General features: G+C 43.0%; 1 long non-coding RNA gene across 1 annotated transcript; it reads right to left on the bottom strand.

Annotated features, from left to right (window-relative positions):
- Positions 1-6930: 6930 nt before the first annotated feature.
- LOC148020906 (uncharacterized) lies at positions 6931-17737 on the bottom strand. Its single transcript, XR_015694755.1, has 4 exons — positions 14414-17737; positions 7358-8386; positions 7160-7261; positions 6931-7067 (listed from the first exon to the last, which is right to left on the bottom strand). It is a non-coding gene; the product is annotated as an uncharacterized LOC148020906 (long non-coding RNA).
- Positions 17738-18114: the final 377 nt, after the last annotated feature.

The following is an 18114-nucleotide window of genomic DNA, read 5'->3' on the forward strand; positions in this document are numbered from 1 at the left end:
AGGGAGAATCATCGAGTTTCAAGCATTAAGATTCCATTGGAGGATAAAGGACTTGATGGATGAGGCATGAATTAGTTTCTTCTTCAAGGCGCTCCAGAGTAAGTAGAAGAATGAAATTATGGTTTTGATTGAAGATGGGGAAAGCAATATTGTATGCTCAGTCTGGTTACACACCAAGTGAGAGACGCCCACTTTGTCAGTTTTAACCAATCAAAACATTTATTTAAGGGCTGGGCGTCTGCAATCCTTTACACACTGGAGAGGACTTGACCTCTTGTTTACCTGCTAAACAGATGAACTCCATGCCCACTTTTGAACAAGGAGTTTCCCTTGCTCATTTTGTAAAATGGCGCGAGAGGATACACTTTTTGCATTTGCAACCAATCAAAAAATTTATAAGTTTTTTTAAATACTTTTTTGCAAATGAGATCCATTTGGTGTGTAAAGGTATTGTGTCATGTCCGTGCCTAGTTTCAAAAAGTGCATGCCCACACTCTCGGCAAGGGTTGGCTATCCATCACTCAGTGTGTAACCAGCCTCAAGGTGGTTACGCAGCCTCTTTTTCCACCTGCTGTCCGCAACCATAGTCCGGTGTGTAACCGGCCTCATATGAAGAAGGAATTGCATTAATCTCAAAATTTACTTCTATCTGCCATTGTCAGCATGCCTTTTGAAACTGGTGAAGTGATCAGGAGGCTGCAGATTCCTTGTCACCCTTCAGTTATGAGAGAGAGAGAGAGAGAGAGAGTAATTTTGATGCAACTTTACTGCTGGACACGCCCTTTACGATGGAAGAGCTGGAATACACGGCTAAGATGATAAAGAAAGAGACTCGTGGGCAAGATCCATGCAAAAGAAATCGTTCCATTGCAAATCAAGGAGTAATGAAGCTTATCCCGAAAGGTGCAGATAGAAGGAAGCCTAATGAGTGGAGATTGGAGAACCTTTACCATGCTTAATGTTCCAGATACAATCATGGCGAGGACACTTGCGCCACTGAGAGTGAAATTTGTTCATTCCAAGCTGGTTCATGGAAGCCAATATGGTTTTGCGCATGGACGGAAGATTTCCTAATGCAATTCTGAAATTTGATTTGATGTTCGAGATTGACCGTGCTACCTGCTCTAGAGACTACTTATTCTTATCAATATCAAATTAGATAAAGCTCATGATCTTGTCAATTGGTAGTTTATCTTGGCGGTTTTGGCTCTATGTTCTGTCAAATGGTCAAGGCATTGTTTTCTAATGCATCTGCTATCATCTGCATTAATGGCTGATTCACTCGGAAATTTGAATTGAGAGAAGCATACGATAAAGTTGCCCAACAGCATCACTATTGTTTGCATCGATCACCCACCCTCTGCTACGTATTATCAAGTATGAAGGCCAATAAGGCTGTACTACTGGTGGGGTGGCCATTTTAGAAGAGAGAATAATGGCGGCCCAAATGTATGCCGATGGAGCGTGGGGCCCTTGCTGATATATATCCACAGCCTATGCCGATGGCAACTGCACTTTGTTTTGAGCTGTAGAGGAATCAATCAAAGAGTTTTTGATGACTTATAGTGCTTTTGCTACTGTCTGGATAAGTGAATGGTAAGGTGAAGAAGAGAATTGGCATTCCGATCAGACTGGCAGGTGGGGTTTCTAAAGGTGGTACTGCTAACACCGACGATGGTGATTGCAACCATGGCGTTTCCCTTTGATTATTCCAGTTGTAGCAGGTTGGAATCCTTGTTCAAGGACTTGCTGATGGAACTTGGAAGCTTGGGGACAGAAAAGGCGGAGTAAGGAGCCGTCATGAGGCAACGGCAGAACATGGAACAAAAAAGGGCTGAAGCTAACTTGAGAAGCTAACCGTCTGATGTACTTGTTGGAATGGAGGGGCAGCTGGAAGTCGCCATTTGTTGGTGTGTAGAAATCTCTCATATGTGAGACAGAAACACCGACAGACAGAAAGAGAAGTGAACACCTGGAATTGTGCATGGGTCTACGGTAGAAATATATTAAATCATTCGGCTTGCGCCTGCACTGTACAGGGTACGTCCCTCCCTCTCTCTCTCTCTCTCTCTCTCTCTCTCTGTCGTCTCGAGAGAGAACTCAGAGTCCGGACTCCCTGGACCCGAGGCATACTTAATAACACATTTATGATTGTTGTTGTGGGGCTGGGGGAGGTAACAGGTTGGCCTGCCAAACGTCACATTGTTTACCACATAAATTTAATGAGGCGAGACATGACAGGCCTGTCTCTGTCTACATACACCGTTTTGAACGAAGATACGTATCACGCATGATGCACTCCCTCTCTCACGACTCACGAGACTCCAGAGTCCAGACCTGAGACGGCACGGCAGACGTCGCTCGTTTCTTTTTCCCGGTAAAGCCCTCAATCCTCATCTCTCTCTCTCTCTCTCTCTCTCACTCTCGCTCTGTGTCTATGCGTCTCTCTCAGAGGTTGATGTTTAACAAATTGACGTCTCCCTTTCTTATAGTTGATAGTGATAGGCCATATAGCGCACCAAAACGCGAATCCGCACTGCTACGATGCTGGTGGGATCGCTTGTCCCTACAAAACATCTCTCTCGCTCAGGAGTCAGAGCTATCTCTCTCTCTCTCTCTCTGTTTTTACCCTGATATCTCAGAAGACGTCGCTTTCCAGCGGGCCACATAAAATTCAGCGTCCTTCCTGTCCTCCTCATGTTGTGTTGATGTTGTATATGGCCCATGGGCAACTCCACATGCCTAAATAATTCTCTCCAATAAAGATAAAGTTATGCGCTTGCAGATAATTGGGCTGCTTTGATACGGCTCATTGGACATCCTAATTTCTCGATCATGGGCTCTCATCCATACATCCTTTTATAAGGCCCCCGCCACGCACACTATAATGGAACTTGCACGTTTGCTCTACGGACTTCGGGCTGAAGCATTTTCACACAGGTTAAGCCTGTCTATTCACACGCAAGTGAAGTCTCTCGATACCACCGTCTGCAGGCCATGCTATGAAACCCATGTAAATACAAAGAGAGAGAGAAAGAGAGAGAGAGAGAGAGAGAGAGAGAGGCTGAGAGCGAGGGGCACTTGAGAGCGAGGGACAGGTTAAGTCTGTCTGGACACCATCATCTGCACTCCATGCTATGTAACCTATCTAGAGAGAGAGAGCGAGAGAGAGAGAGATTCAAGAGAACACGATATCTCCCAATCCAGGCCCGCAAGGTACTCGTAACTCCAGCAAGTTCAAGGAGGGATCGGTAAGGTCCTTTCACATCCAGCACGTAATACTCTCATCGTCGAGGGTACTCCGTCAACTCTCAAAAGTTATGACAAATAGGTTAATAGTGGTCCAATTAGTACTCCACACTTCTTTTGATTCATGCACGCCATGCCTAGAAAAGAAAAAGAAGAAGGCTGAGCTCCAATGGGCCTACTACTTCGGACCATTGCTGTACAATTTGTTCGATTGGCTCAAAGTTTTTTAGCAAATGTAGCCAGGGTAAAGGGGCTAACTATAGATCACCGAAGGATAAAGATGTATTTTGCTCTTGTTTTGAGATATGAATACATGAACATGTAGGAAAAAACAAGAACAATTGCAAAAGTTTATTTTTATTTTAGAATATTTTACACAATCTAAAATACACTTTTGGGAGGTAGTCGTACACTTAAGAGCTAGTAATATGACACTTTTCAGCAAATTTATGAGTGATATCTAAGCCAACTTCTCAACATATTTCCCCTTTTTTGTCACATTACTAGCCTCAATATATTTGTTTTTTAACACATGTTTCACCATTGGCTCCGTTACCCTAGGCCTCCCCCTCATTATAGAGTTTTATGGAACTTTCAAGTGGAAACCTATTAAAAGACACAGAAATGGCACAGGAAAAAGGGACAAAAAATATATCAAAAAAGAATCCTTGTATTCATAAAATAGAAAGGTGCAACATATATGTCTATCTCAAGACTACACCCTCATGAAAATTGTACAAGTGAGGGTTCACCATTGAGCATAGTGAATCGCATGTAGAGTATATGCTACATTTGAGTCACTATTATTGCCTAGCCATGGCACATCTACAAAGCCCCAAACAGGAGAGAAGGAATATCCCACACTCACCCTCACACAATGGATTATTGTCCTTAGTAATTTAAGGCTTACTTACCTTTGACTCATTCACGGGTCTTAACAGAGCTCATTCTAACATGGTGGTTAAGTTTGTCGAGCTAGGACTTGACTCAGTTGCAGGGTCTTAATGCATCCTCTTCTATCAAGCTAATCAATATCTCCCACAGTCTGAGTTGGGGAACTTAACATAGCATTTCCTATCAAGTTGGTTAGTGTCTACCCATCTAGACTCGTTCTTTTATTCTATTCCATTTCAGTCTACACTCAACTCAATACATCTAAGAAGTGGATGCTTCAAAGTACTATCTTTAATACTGAGCTTTGGCTCTTGTGGCTTTCCATGCCAAGCTTTGTAAAAGTAATCCCAAGTCAGGTTGTTGGGGTTGAGACATGATTGGCTCACTTATTGCCATTATGTGCCACGCCTTAAGGGTGGCAATCCATTGAGTGGCTCCCTTGTGCACTTCTTCCCTTTGGTTTCACATTGATCATAGGACTTGGTGACCTGGGTTTCTTGATTTGTTTGCCAAGACACTTTGCCCTCATCGACAAGTCAAATACTTGGATTGATTTCCTTGGCATCTTTGCCAAATCTTTCTTTGTTGCTTTGATCTTAGACAAGCAAGTTGGTGCAGCTTGTCTCTTTGCATGGAAAGTATGGTCCCATTGAATAGGATCTTTTCTTTAGCTCATTTGAAGTTGAAGCTCCTTGCAGGGAATAGACTAAGCCATCACATTTAAACCAGATTCTCAGCATCAGAAGTAGAGCTATCAAGTTGATGGTTGGGGTGGAAGTTGGGTGCTATATGGCTATGGTTGGAAGAAGTTGGGAGACTGTGTGGCTATGATTGTGTAGGCATAAAAAGATGTGAAGATTTTTGGAATGGAGGTAAGAGAATGACTATGGAAGAAAGAGAGAAGTTGAGTATCATGTAGCTATTCCTGGGAAAAGCTAAGGGTAGTGTAGATATAGCTATACTTAGGAAAAAGACAGAAGTTGTGTCTATGACTGGGAGAAGTTAGGGGCTATATGGTTATGACTGTGTGAGCATAGAAAGATGAGAAGATCTGTGGAATGGAGGTAAGATAATGACTGTGGAAGAAAGAAAGAAGGTGGATGTTATGTGGCTATGGCTAAGAGAATGATCAAATTGAAAGTAAGTCTTGTAGAAAGATACCAAAAGAAGCTTGATGTTATGTGGCTATGGCTAAGAGAATGATCAAATTGAAAGTAAGTCTTTTAGAAAGATACCAAAAAATGCCAAACTATACATGACATAAGAAGAGATTTCGGGGGGGAAAAACTTTTGGAAGGAAAAAAAAAGCCCTTTTTGGAGGGAGAGGAAAAATTTTCAAATATTTGGTTACCTTTCTGGAAACCCAATGGAACCCACCTAACATGTGGTGGTAAAAGTAAGGGGGAGGGTGATAAAAGGGGACATAGGGGGACAAGATTATAAGTGGTCCCAACAAGGGAAAAATGAAGTGGATAAATTGTGCACACCATCCCCTCTCCCATTGGTCCACCTCAAATCTCTTATCATTAGGAGAGTCATTAACTCTTAAGCTAAAGGGCTCTTTTTTAGTTTATATTCCCCCTAATGTTGCCTTTGCCCCAGTATGATCACGACCTGTCTTGGTAGGGTTGTAGTAATACCATCAGCAAGGATACAATGGATAGAGGTATCATCTTTAGAACTCTTGCCATCATCATCAAGATTTCTATCTTGACCCAAGATCATCTCAAACTAGTTGCATGGACAACAATACCATTAGTAGCAACTCAATGTGGACATAGGCACCTAACAGCAACATAATTTGTTGCTATTGTAGTAGTACAACTAGTCTTCATCTCAACATAACACGATATAGAAATTATTCCAAATTGTGACAAGATCTTGTGACCTCTTCTCAAGCAACCAAAATAAGATTGGGAGGGATATAATTCTCTTTCAAAAGCAAGTGGGAAACTGATTATATGATTAGGCAACAAGGTGGGCCAATGCTTGGGGTTGAAGAAGAAAGGGGCAATGAAGTCGAAGAAGGGAAAAACCATTGCCACAAAGTCACCAAGGCAAGGAGAAGGAGCTACCATATCATCGAGGACAACCATGATATAATGTCTATCACATGCTTTAGCTACCAAAATCATACACAGCTACATGAATGACTACTCACTATACACAGACCATTGCAACCACTCCGATGACACCCCCAAAACTCCAACAAACCAACCACTAATACTCTCCTTGCTAACCACATTCCCATTAAACCTTAATGTAGCATTTTCACCCAATTTTGTGTACAAGACCAATTGGCTCAAGAGATTCCCAAACAGTAGATGCAAGCACTACAAGATATAGGCCTTATACCAACGTTTAAAGCGACGAAAATGCAAATAACAAAATTTACCCCCGTCGTCGCAAAAAGCGTCGTTATTGGCGACGCCATAGAACAGTCGGTATTACCGTCGCTATCAGCGTTGGTATTGGCGTCGCTATGCTGATAGCGACGCCAATATCGATGCTAATAGCATCGGTTTGTGACGTACTTAACGACGCCAATAACGACACGAGCAGTAAAATTTTCGACGCTAATAGCGATGGTAACATGGGAAAAAAAATTTAATTGCTGCCCTGCCACATATAGCACTGTGTGCTTTATAAAAGCCATACAAAAATAGTTTCTACACTACTGTGTACAATGCGCTTGCAAACAAAAACATTGTATACTAAAATAATAAAACTGATACATTAAATAAATACATGATTGCATAAAAAGCGATTGGTACAATCATGATAGGATATCACTAATACATAGAAAATGTCTACATAGATCAGGCGACTCAAAAATAAAGGTGTGTGAGCTCCAGGGATCCAAGGGCGAGCTACAAATCCTCGTCCCCCGAAAGCTCGTCCCGTCGCAAAGGAGCGAACGGACTCTGCAAAAAAAGAAACAACACATCAGTCCACCATATAATAATGCATTCAAATATCTCATGGTAACTACGGACAAGAAAGATGAGCGACTTACAGGGCCGTCGCGTCTATACAATCGGTTGATCAATGCAGTGAGACCGTGTCTCTTTGCATATCGAGTCTCAAGGCCAGTTGGATCGCGATTTGTAATGGAGTGCTGCAAAAAAAACAAAATGCTAACTGTTAGAAACATGATTGTCAATACAAAGAATATTTCAAAAAAATAAACAAGCAAAACAAAATAAAAACTTACAAAGTCCTCCAAATATATCCTATGGCCGCCACTCCCAAGATGATGGACCATTCCGGTCTCGAGTCGTGCCCTCGTCGCCTCGCGCTGCTGACTCCAATGTCCTGGAGAATCCGTAGCATCCTCCCTCAGTCGGCGCCAGTCATATGCATCTAATCACTCGGGCTTTGCAACCCCACTCTTGATTACCTTGCGTGCGTCGAGTCGTCTATGTGACATGTATGCATACATGCAATCCATCATCCAGCCCGTAGATAATCTATCTACTACGGCTGGCACCGGAAACTCCTCGAGCAAGGATGCTCCTATGTAGTCCTTGCTCCCCTCCGGTATGTTCTTCCAATGATCCAAGACATTGTGCCGAAAAACTTGTTAGCACAACTCTCTCATGCGAGCCATCACCCTCCTCCCCTCATCATTCATGATAATGGCTCTTGACCTACTATCAACTAGATATCCATAACCCCTTGGAGTCTACCTAAGATGGGTCCTCTCCCATCTGCGTCCACGCTCTTGAGCATATCCAAGAGACCCCTATGCATCCGGTGTACCGACAGGGGTAATATCTCTCGGAGTGGCACGCCAGCTGCACAAAAGCCAGAGTAACTGGAGTAGGCGTCCCCATAGGTGTGACAAATCCTGGAGGTGACATAGCTCCAACTGAACGACGAGACGGAGACATCGAGACGGAGACACCGCGTCCGTGTCTCCACAACATCCACCTCACGCTTCCTAGAAGGGCCACGAGAGCGAGGAGTCGACCGCGGGCTCACTACCTCTGTATCTCTGCAGCATCCCCCTGATCACGATGCACTCCCTTCCTCTCGCCCAAGTCGTAAGCGTCAAGCTCGTCTGCTCGAAGCCGAAGTATCCGATCGCGCTAAAGTAGATTTAGCAGAGCGCCCTAACGAAGACCGAGACAGCTCCTAGTCTGCCATCTCTTTGAATCTGGCGATCTGGTCTGGAGACATGCGTGCGAAGATGTCCTGTAACTCCTCATCGCTCATCCTCGACTCATCCTGAAAATGTCACCTGCACAGACAAAAAATGATGTTAGAATAATCAATTTAAATCATACAAAGCACAGTAATATAAATCATTTTTAAAAAATCTTACTTAAAATGCATATCTTATATACCCTTATAAGCGATCGGTCAACGAATTGAGTAAGTGGATGCTCCAAGTATGAAGTATCCTATGGTCCCATATTAATCTCCCGACACAACTCCCGACATAACTCTGCATACACTGGAAGGTTGATAGACGTGTCACCACAAAAGAATAAGTCCGCCTCATTCTCAAAGAATTCTTAGACTCCTGTATTTCCATCATTGTTAGGCGATGCTGGCTCCAACGGCCTCCACCCCTTGCAATATCGACCCCTCTATTTGCATATTATCTTCATCTATGCTCGGAACATCGCTTTGATCATATACTCTCGCACTTCGGGGAGTTGAAGGTATAACATACCACTATCGAGGTTGTCGGGGGTTTGGATAGAAGACTACATGTTCAGAAACACGTACAAGAGAGTTCAAACCATTGTGACATAAACCATGTCGTAATACAATTAGCAAGCAAATGAGTCTATGCACATGTTCACAATGGGCCAGCAACACAAAGGTGTCCGCAAATCCCTCCATTTTTTTTCGGAATCTATTTCGCGAAATCCTGATGGACCTCATCGAACTGTTGCTCTAGCTCCTCCAAGTCCCATTTTGAACCACTGCACATCGAATAGTATCATGGAGAAGATACGGTAATCCATAGTAACAATACTTTATAAGTTTCCAAAATACTCCATTTTATCCAAACCGTATTTGGATCCGTTGCTCGTCGCTGGCTCTCTTGCTTGAACCTTGCCATGACACCACAGTCCATTGTGGAGCACATTTTGTCCATACTCTACGCAAAAATGCCGTCCGCGCGACCACGCTGCACTATATATTTTGTACTGTACATTGAAACACTCAAATTAGATGTCTTATATAAAATTTAGATATGACAAATTCTAAACTCCTCATCACCTTTGGACTACATCCCCTCGAGAATTCCCACTCCTGCATTGAGACCTCTGTCCCTTCGTGAGGCGCTGCAGTCAAGGCTCCATGTAACCATTGCGTTGACATAAACCGCGGCATCTCCTCCATGCCTTCGGGATATCAAATCGGTCGATGATGTGTACTGCGTCGGAATTCAGCTCGCACTTCCTCTCGATCTTGCATAACGATCTAGTACTTGGCGAGCCACATCTCCATAGAGGCATGGTGCAACATACAAAAGCGATTCACCTTCTCTTCCATTGAGACATCCATTCTTTTTTCTATCCCATTTCCAACCACCACATCTCCATTCAGTCTATCATTATCATTCAGCGACCATAGCATTTCATTGTCTAGTTTCACCATTGGTAGCCATTGTGAAATATGCACTAGCGTCTCAGACACCAACTAACCTTCGGCCATGCTACCTTCGCCGAGCTCGTTGTCACACAAAGCCTTTCAAGGTTTTCATGAAGCGCTTCAAGAAGAACATCCATCGCGTATGGACAGGTCCAACAATCTCCACTTCATCCACAAGATGCACAAGAAGATGGATTTGTATCGTGAGCATGCTGGTGGGTAGATATTTCTCAAAGAGACAGACCGTCTCCACTACTCCCCGTCTAGCGGATTCAATAGAGGACATCTTAATCTCCTTCTATGAGATCCATTGCACCAAAGACGACAACCTGTAAATGGCCTCGCGTATTTCTGGAGTAAGACATCCTGCAATCATGGTTGGTAGTACAAACTGCCACAAATGAGAAAGCATTATGAATAATGGCTACATTCCAAATAGCAAAATTTCCACGCTAATTACAATCCATTCGTAGTACAAACCTGACATATCTTATGCCAATCATGGGATTTTAGTCATGATAATTGGTCATCTTTAGAAAATGTGGACCTGAGAGAACGCATCATACCCATCGAAGTGCGGATAGACTTGATTACTTGCTTCACAATGCGCTCTTCTTTAGTGGACAAAACCCAAGGAGCGTGAGAAAGCTGCACGCGACCATCAGCACTCTACTGCGGCCAAAGCGCCTCCATCTTACCTACCTCCTTCAAATCCATTCATGCCCCTATAGTGTCTCTCTTTTCTGTGATGTGGTTCCATAACAAGCTGCCCACATTCTTGAAAATATGCATGGGATCCAACAAGTGGTTGACCTGTAAAAGTGGATCCAATATGGCAACTCGTAGAAAACTGAGAACCATTGCATTCCATTTGGATGTGATTCTACATGGACCATTTTCATCTCGTACCAGCTTGCGGCATTCATACGTGTTGGAGATCGTCCAAGAAAACCTTCCCTGAGTTCATGATCCTCCGACAAGAAAGCAACGTGTCCTTGATATACAATCTTCTTCATGGTTTGTGACCTTCGGGAGTCTAACTGTGGCCCGCACAATGGACATGCATAATAACCTGAGATAACCAGACATGTTCCAACACCACGACCTAGTGAATACTTGGTTGAACGAGATAAAATATAGATATTACCAGCAAAAATGAAGGCCTGCTTACCTAAGCACTCTCCCAATCCCGGAAAGTCATACATCATCCACATGAGAATGGCTCGAATATTGGCTGATCGCCGACCATCGTGCTTGCTCATATCTTGCACGGTGACCCCCTTCTCCCACAAAATCTTAAGCTTATCGACTAATGGACGAAGATACATGTCCATTACTTTGTAGCGGCGTGGGACAAGCAAGCTAAGAATGAGATGTTCTTTCTTCTTAGAAAGCCATGGAGGGATATTGTAGTTGACAAGGACTATAGGCCACACACTGTAAGAAGTTGAGTGCAGACCGAATGGGTTCACGCCATCCATTGCAAGACCGAGCCGAAGATTTCTTGGCTCTTGGGCAAAGCCTGGGAAGGTTGAGTCAATGTGGCTCCATACGCGCAAATCCACTGATATTCATTGAACTCCATCTGTGGACCTATTCTGCGCATGCCACATTGTCAAGCTCGCCATGCTAGACGTAAAAGCATGTGGTTTATGCGAGGGATGAGCGAAAAGTGTCTGAGAACTTTTTGAGGGATGGTTTACCCTTGCAAGTCCTGTCGATACCTGTGAGTACCACACTTTGGACATGTCTCCATAGTCTTGTATTCTCCTCGAAACAGTATGCAATCGTTGATACATGCATGGAGGTTATTGTAGTCTATGCCAAGCTTCCGTAAAGCATGTCGTGCATCATCACGAGACTCAAGTATGGTATTTACAAGTAGTAATATATAATATTTCAATAACCTGAAAAAAATCATAAAATACCTTGAAAAAGCATAAATGTTTATAATAATAGTGTCGAAAAAAAAATCAATGAAGCGTTTGTACAAGGTACCTGAACAACTCGGTCACACTCGTATCGCTCCACCAATATTTTGCTTGCACACTTAAGAGTGCAAGCAGTGTCTTCAGCCAAGATACTCGACACCCATCATATAATGGTATGGATGCTTCCTCTCTAAGCGGATCAGAAGTCTCGACTTCCATGGGAATCAATGCATCGATCATTGCCTCCATCTCATGCTCTAAGATTGTAGGTAGGTCTGGAAGGTTGCCTATCTCCTGTGGCATTGACGGTATAGATTGGCCTTGTGAGTAGTGGATTGGCTCCTACACTCTATCTATCACACGCCCACGTACTCTTCTAATTGGCCGCAAAGGGTGCACTCCCCCTTGGGACGAGACATTACCTCCCTGGATAGAAAATTTGCCAGCAAGACCCAATCTTATTGTATATGGTATTCAATTAGCTTGCAAGTACAATGCATGATTGATATTTATTTCAAATTACCGTTTGCTGAAAATTGCAATCGCCTGATCAATGATCTCAGATTGAAACTCGCCAAATCGTCATACTGTTTTATAGGCAATCGGTGTTTTCGTCTAATTGCCAACTTGCATTGAGAGCAAGGACATGGGACACGCTGATTAAGATACGTCTCGCGATCTTGAACAACAAGACCTTCTTCGTTTTCCATTTTGTCTACGTTACAACAAACAATTTGTTTTTGTTATCATTCTTTTCTTTTCTTAGATTGTTATCCTCTCCTTCCATCTCTCTGTTTTTCTATGACCTAGCATATAGTATCATAGAACACTAATATTTAGTACCTAGTACTCAGTACCTAGTACATAATATTTCATTTTCTCTCTTCATCTCCCTCTTTCATTTCCTCTCCCTCCGTCACCCTCACCCTCTCTTTCTCTCTTTTCCTATTAGGTTTAATGATATTTATCTCTCCTTTTTCTCTTTCATTTCATTTTCTCTCTCCTCTCCCTCTCATTCCTCTCCCTCTCTCTTTCTTTTTCTCTCTCCTCTCTCTCTCATTCCTCTCCCTCCCTTGCCCTCTCTCATTTCTTTTTCTCTCTCCTCTCCCTCTCTCATTCTCTCTCTCTCCCTCGCCCTCACCCTCTCTTTCTCTCTTTCCCTATTAGGTTTAATGGTTTTTCTCATTTTTTCTCTCTCCTCTCCCTCTCTCATTTCCTCTCCCTCTCTCGCCCTCACCCTCTCTTTCTATCTCTCTTTCCCTATTAGATTTAATGATTTTCTCTCTTTTTCTCTCCTCTCTCTCTCATTTTTTCTTCTCTCTCCTCTCCCTCTCTCATTTACATTTCTCTCTTTCTCTCCCTCTCTCATTTCCTGTCCCTTCTTCATCCTAACCCTCTCTTTTTCTCTCTCTATTATTTTTAATAAAATTTTCTCTTTTTCTCTCTCCTCTCCCTCTCTCATTTTTTTCTCTCTTCCTCTCCCTCCCTCGCCCTCACCCTCACCCATACCCTCTCTTACTCTATTTGCCTATTATGTTTAACATCTTATCTCTTTTTCTCTCTCCTCTCATTCTCTCTTTTTTTCTCTCCTCTCCCTCTCTCATTTCCTTTTGCTCTTCTTCTCCTTCTCTCATTTTTTCTCCCTCCCTCTCCCTATCTCATTTCCCTATTATGTTTTCGTCTCTCCCCCCTCTCCCTCTCCCTCTCTCATTTTCTCTCTCTTTCTTCCCCTCCCTCTCTCATTTCCTCTCCCTCTCCCCCTCCCTCTCTCTCTCTCTTTAATTTCCCTCTCTTTTTTCCTCTCCCTCTCCCTCATTTCTTCTCCCTTTCTCATTACATACAAATTATACAAAAAATGAATAAAAAAGAGAGAGAATACACTCTCACTCTCTCATTCCCTCTCTCCCTCTCTCATTCCCTCTCTCTCTTCCTCCCCCTCCCTCTCCCATTTCCTCCCTCTCCCTCTCTTTAATTTTACTCTCTTTCTCCCTCTCCCTCTCCCTCATTTCTTCTCCCTCTCACATTATATACAAATTGTACAAAAATTAAATAATAAGAGAGAATACACTCTCCCTCTCTCTCGTTCTCTCATTTCATCCCCCTCCCTCATCCATTTCCTCCCTCTCACTCTCCCTTCCTCCCCCTCTCCCTCCCTCTCCCATTTCCTCCCTCTCCCTCTCTTTCTATCTCATTTCTTCTCCCTCTCTCAATATATATACACAAATTATAAAAGCAAAAGGGAGAGGGAGAGAGAGAATGCACTCTCCCTCCCTCTCCCTCTCTCATTTCCTCCCCATCCCTCTCCCTTTCTTTATCTTTCTCTTACTCTCTCGTTTCCTCCGCCCTCCCTCTCCCTCTCTTTCTCTTTCTCTTTCTCTTTCTCTCGTTCTCTCATTTCATTCCCCTCCCTCTTCCATTTCCTCCCTCTCCCTCCCTCCCCCTCCTCCTCCCTCTCTCTCTCTTTCTCTCTCATTTCCTCTCCCTCTCTCAATATATATACACAAATGATAAAAGCAAAAGGGAGAGGGAGAGAGAGAATGCACTCTCCCTCTCATTTCCTCCCCCTCCCTCTCCCTCTTTCTCTTTCTCTTTCTCTTTCTCTTTCTCTTTCTCTTTCTTTCCCTCCCTCTCCCTCTCCCTCTCTTTCTCTCTCATTTCCTCTCCTAAAGCAAAAGAGAAAGAGAATTAAACCCTAAACAAGTAAAAGAAGGAGAGAATGGACTCACCGATGAGATATGGCGAGGGTTTGGCAGCTCCTCTTCGCGATGAAGACTCCTCTCCTTTGTGAATGATGGCAGCGGCGGCGACGGCAAGCCTTTTTCCTCTCTCTCTCACAACGGCCGCTCTCTCTCTCTCTCTCTCGCTCTCCCTCTCAAAACAATCGACGAAAATGCGCAAAATGAACCCGCGCTCGGTTTCAGTCTGTTTTTTTTCCTTGTGGGACGCCGCTATTTATGTTGCACGACGCAGATAGCGACGCTGTTACTTGCATCGCTACCCGCCGTCGCTATAGGTTTAAATCCTTATAGTGAAGATTGCCAAATACATCCTTCCTTCACTAAGCCCACTCTCCTTACGGACTTTTGTGTCGTTGGGAGTCTACTACCTTTGCAATATGACCACTCGCTTCCTCAAAAGATGGTACCTCATTTGTTATGTAGTCACTATTGTAGGAAACAAGATTGTCATCACAATCAAACAACACAAAACTATCAATCTCCTCAAATACGACCCAACATATTGTGAGATAACTTCTTTATCAAACATTGAGGCCCCTATGTTGACCCATCTAAGCAATTACTTCATTATTCATCGATTCAATAAACTGTTGGGGTTGAAGAAAAGATACATGTTCCTAGTTGGTTCAACGGCTCGTTGTTTCTCAAGACATCATGTCTTATCTCTATGAGTTGTTGATTTGGCTAGACACCTTGGATTTCCACATTACTGGAATCAGTTTGTGGATTCACCGGCAAATCTTGCTTATGAAGAATACATTTTCTTTAATTGTGGTCCTAGTTTGGATATTGCTATCAATAATGAGACAGGATCTGGTCGCTTGTGGGGAATGTTATCAGAGCATGCAATATATGGCAGGCGATGATTGATATGGGTGATGTAAAAAGTAGCCGAGACCAATCTACCGTTGTTATCTTGGACCCATAGGTTGATTAGACAACATGTTACGCTTACACCTCTCGCTATATATGCAGGAGGGATTGATCATAATCTTATGCATTTAGTTTAGGGTTGAAGCAACTCGAAAGTGAAGGGGCTCCTAGATCAATGCTCACTCAGCCAACACTTTCAATATGTTAATGGAAACTTGGTTGATCATGAGTTGTCCACACAATTCTTGAAGTGCTACAAGTGAGAATAAAAGTTAGAAATAGTGACTATGCAAATGACTTAAGGATCACTAGTCAAGCACCCAACACTCTAAGCAAGAAGGTCATAGAAAATGTGCTCACCTAAGGAGCAAGCCAAGTTCAGTTTGAATTCAAATATTTGGAGATGCAAAGCTCTTATATGCATGCAGATTTAGAACTTGGGAAAGGTGGTCGAAAGAAACCCAAAAGTGAAGGAGCTCCTAGACCAATGCTCATTCAAACAATACCTTCAATCTATTAATGTGGAGGTTGATCATAAGTTGCCCATACATTTTTGAAAGTGCTACAAGTGAGCACAAAAGTTAGGAATAGTGACAATGCAAATGATTCAAGGATGACTAGTCAGCACCCAACACTCTAAGCCAAAAGGTCATTGAAGATTAAGAGGTAAGGCCACCTAGATGAATGAAAACTTTAACGGTCTATAGGCCACTAGGATGGAGAGCTACTTAATAGAAGATGAGGACTCAATAAAAGGCAAAAGTTTTTGTATTGTACTTTCTTACAAACATCACAATGCCATTATGATGAGGACCCCCTTTACACATAAGGGAGGATCTGCATATTTAAAATGTAGTCAATTAGAACCCATATAATTATTTATTCGAGGCAATTCATCATGTTGTAACCAAGCCATAGGAGCACCCTCAAGTGTTTGAAGATTGATCTCCCTAGACAAGAGTATGAATAGCAAAGTAGCTATGATCAAGTTCATAAGATGCTTTTCAACTATCATAACATATACATTGAATTATCAGCATACATTAATTGCAAAATGTGTTACAACTTTGCGATTGGTAGTTGTATTGTATTTCGTGGGAAGAGTAGCCACAAGTGAAGAGTCCTCAATGTGGTTTTTAAGCACCTTCCAAGCCCATTGGAACTTGGTTTATTTTTTATTTTTGGAAAAATGTTTCTATTAGGTACTTATGGCTATGTAGGAGGAAAGAAATTGGATATTATCTTGATTATTGATTTTCAAGGTAATCTATAGCTTACCTTGCTATCCTTTTGGCTTGATGATGTTTTAATCTAAGTGCCCTATTTGGATTCCTTTTCTAAACTTTAATTATGTATTTTAAGGAGAAGTACGAGCCATTGCGATCACCTTTGGCAAGGTCCTTTGTATGCCTTCTTTTTCCTCTTAGTGGGGCAAGGAGAGGACATATTTTGCGAGATGTATAGAGCCGCTAGAGGTATTGGTAATGTATGTTAAAAGTGGTATTGAGACTGTTTGTGAGGTCAGGTTCTCAAAATACCTTAATGCATGTTACCGTTGCCATACAATTTGGCATCTTGTTAGGGTCTACCCAAAGTTGCAGAAGCAAAGAGAGATGAGAAGGGCGGTTAGGAGCATTAAAAAAGACGAGCAGCTCGACAATATTGGGAATGCTGCTCAAGTTAGAGAGGATCAAAAGTTACAGAGATCGACACTAGCAATGCTTTGATTGGTGCTTGGATAAATGAAGGGCAAAGTGAATAAGAGAATGGGCATTCTTATCAGACTGGTAGGTAGATTAGTGTTTCTGAAGTTGGATACTGCTAATACCGAAAATGGTATTTGCAGCCATGGTGTTTCACTTTGCTTATTGCAATTGGAGGAAGTTGGGATCCTTGCAGTTTAAGAACTTCTAATTGGAAGTTTGGGGATCATCAGCCTCAGAGTGAAGTAATCTGCTCCCACGGCATGGCAGGCTCGGTTCGCTCTAACCATGAGCACTTATGCTCGAATCCAAAGAAAGGATAATGAATGAGCTGTCCAATTTCTTACTCTGTGTGTTAACCATCATCGAAATAGAGATTGACTATTATCTTGTGCCTCCTAATGCATGAGAATTCAAGGGTTTTCAGGCTCCATTGCTATAAAAGGAGGCTATGGCATTACATCATGTAAAAATAATTGAAATTTTCTTTCTCCTCCCCCTGTCGCCACCAAACAGCTGGTGGGGGGAGGAAGAAGAAAATGGCGCCAATGATGACGGGGAAGATGGCAATGAGGAAGAGGAAGATGATGACGATGATGTTGAGAAGGGAGGCCACGTGGCTTACCACCCCCCCTTGGGTATAATGTCCAGCCCTGCGGCCACATGGAAAGGCTAAGAAGCCCCACCGCCACAGCAGATGACAACAAGTGGTGGACACCACCACCACCACTCCACCTCCTCCCTGCTTCCCCTCTGTTATAAACCCCTACTCCCCCCATGGAAGGAGGAGGCCTAAACGACATGCTGACAAAGAGAGAGAGAGAGAGAGAACCTTTCAAAAGGCTCCTTCTTCTTTGACACAGCAAGGCTGGCCTTCCTGCACTCTTGTAAGCAGACCGACATAGATCGAGAACCGCCTTGTTCCTTAGCGTCCCGATTCCTGCATCTGGGTGTACTGGGTTGTGTGGGAGGGCTATGCTTCGAAGGATGTGAAAGATCCAACGTCTAAGCTTACTTGTAAGCTGATGAGCAGAAACAAGTGTGTGTGTGTGTGTGTGTGTGTGATTTGACAGGTAAGGCCTTCCGTATAGGCAGGCCATCGGGATTGACATG

This window comes from Lygodium microphyllum, chromosome 18, assembly GCF_053477565.2.
Source record: "Lygodium microphyllum isolate KBCC chromosome 18, Lygodium_microphyllum_v1.1.10, whole genome shotgun sequence".
Lineage (NCBI taxonomy): Eukaryota > Viridiplantae > Streptophyta > Polypodiopsida > Schizaeales > Lygodiaceae > Lygodium > Lygodium microphyllum.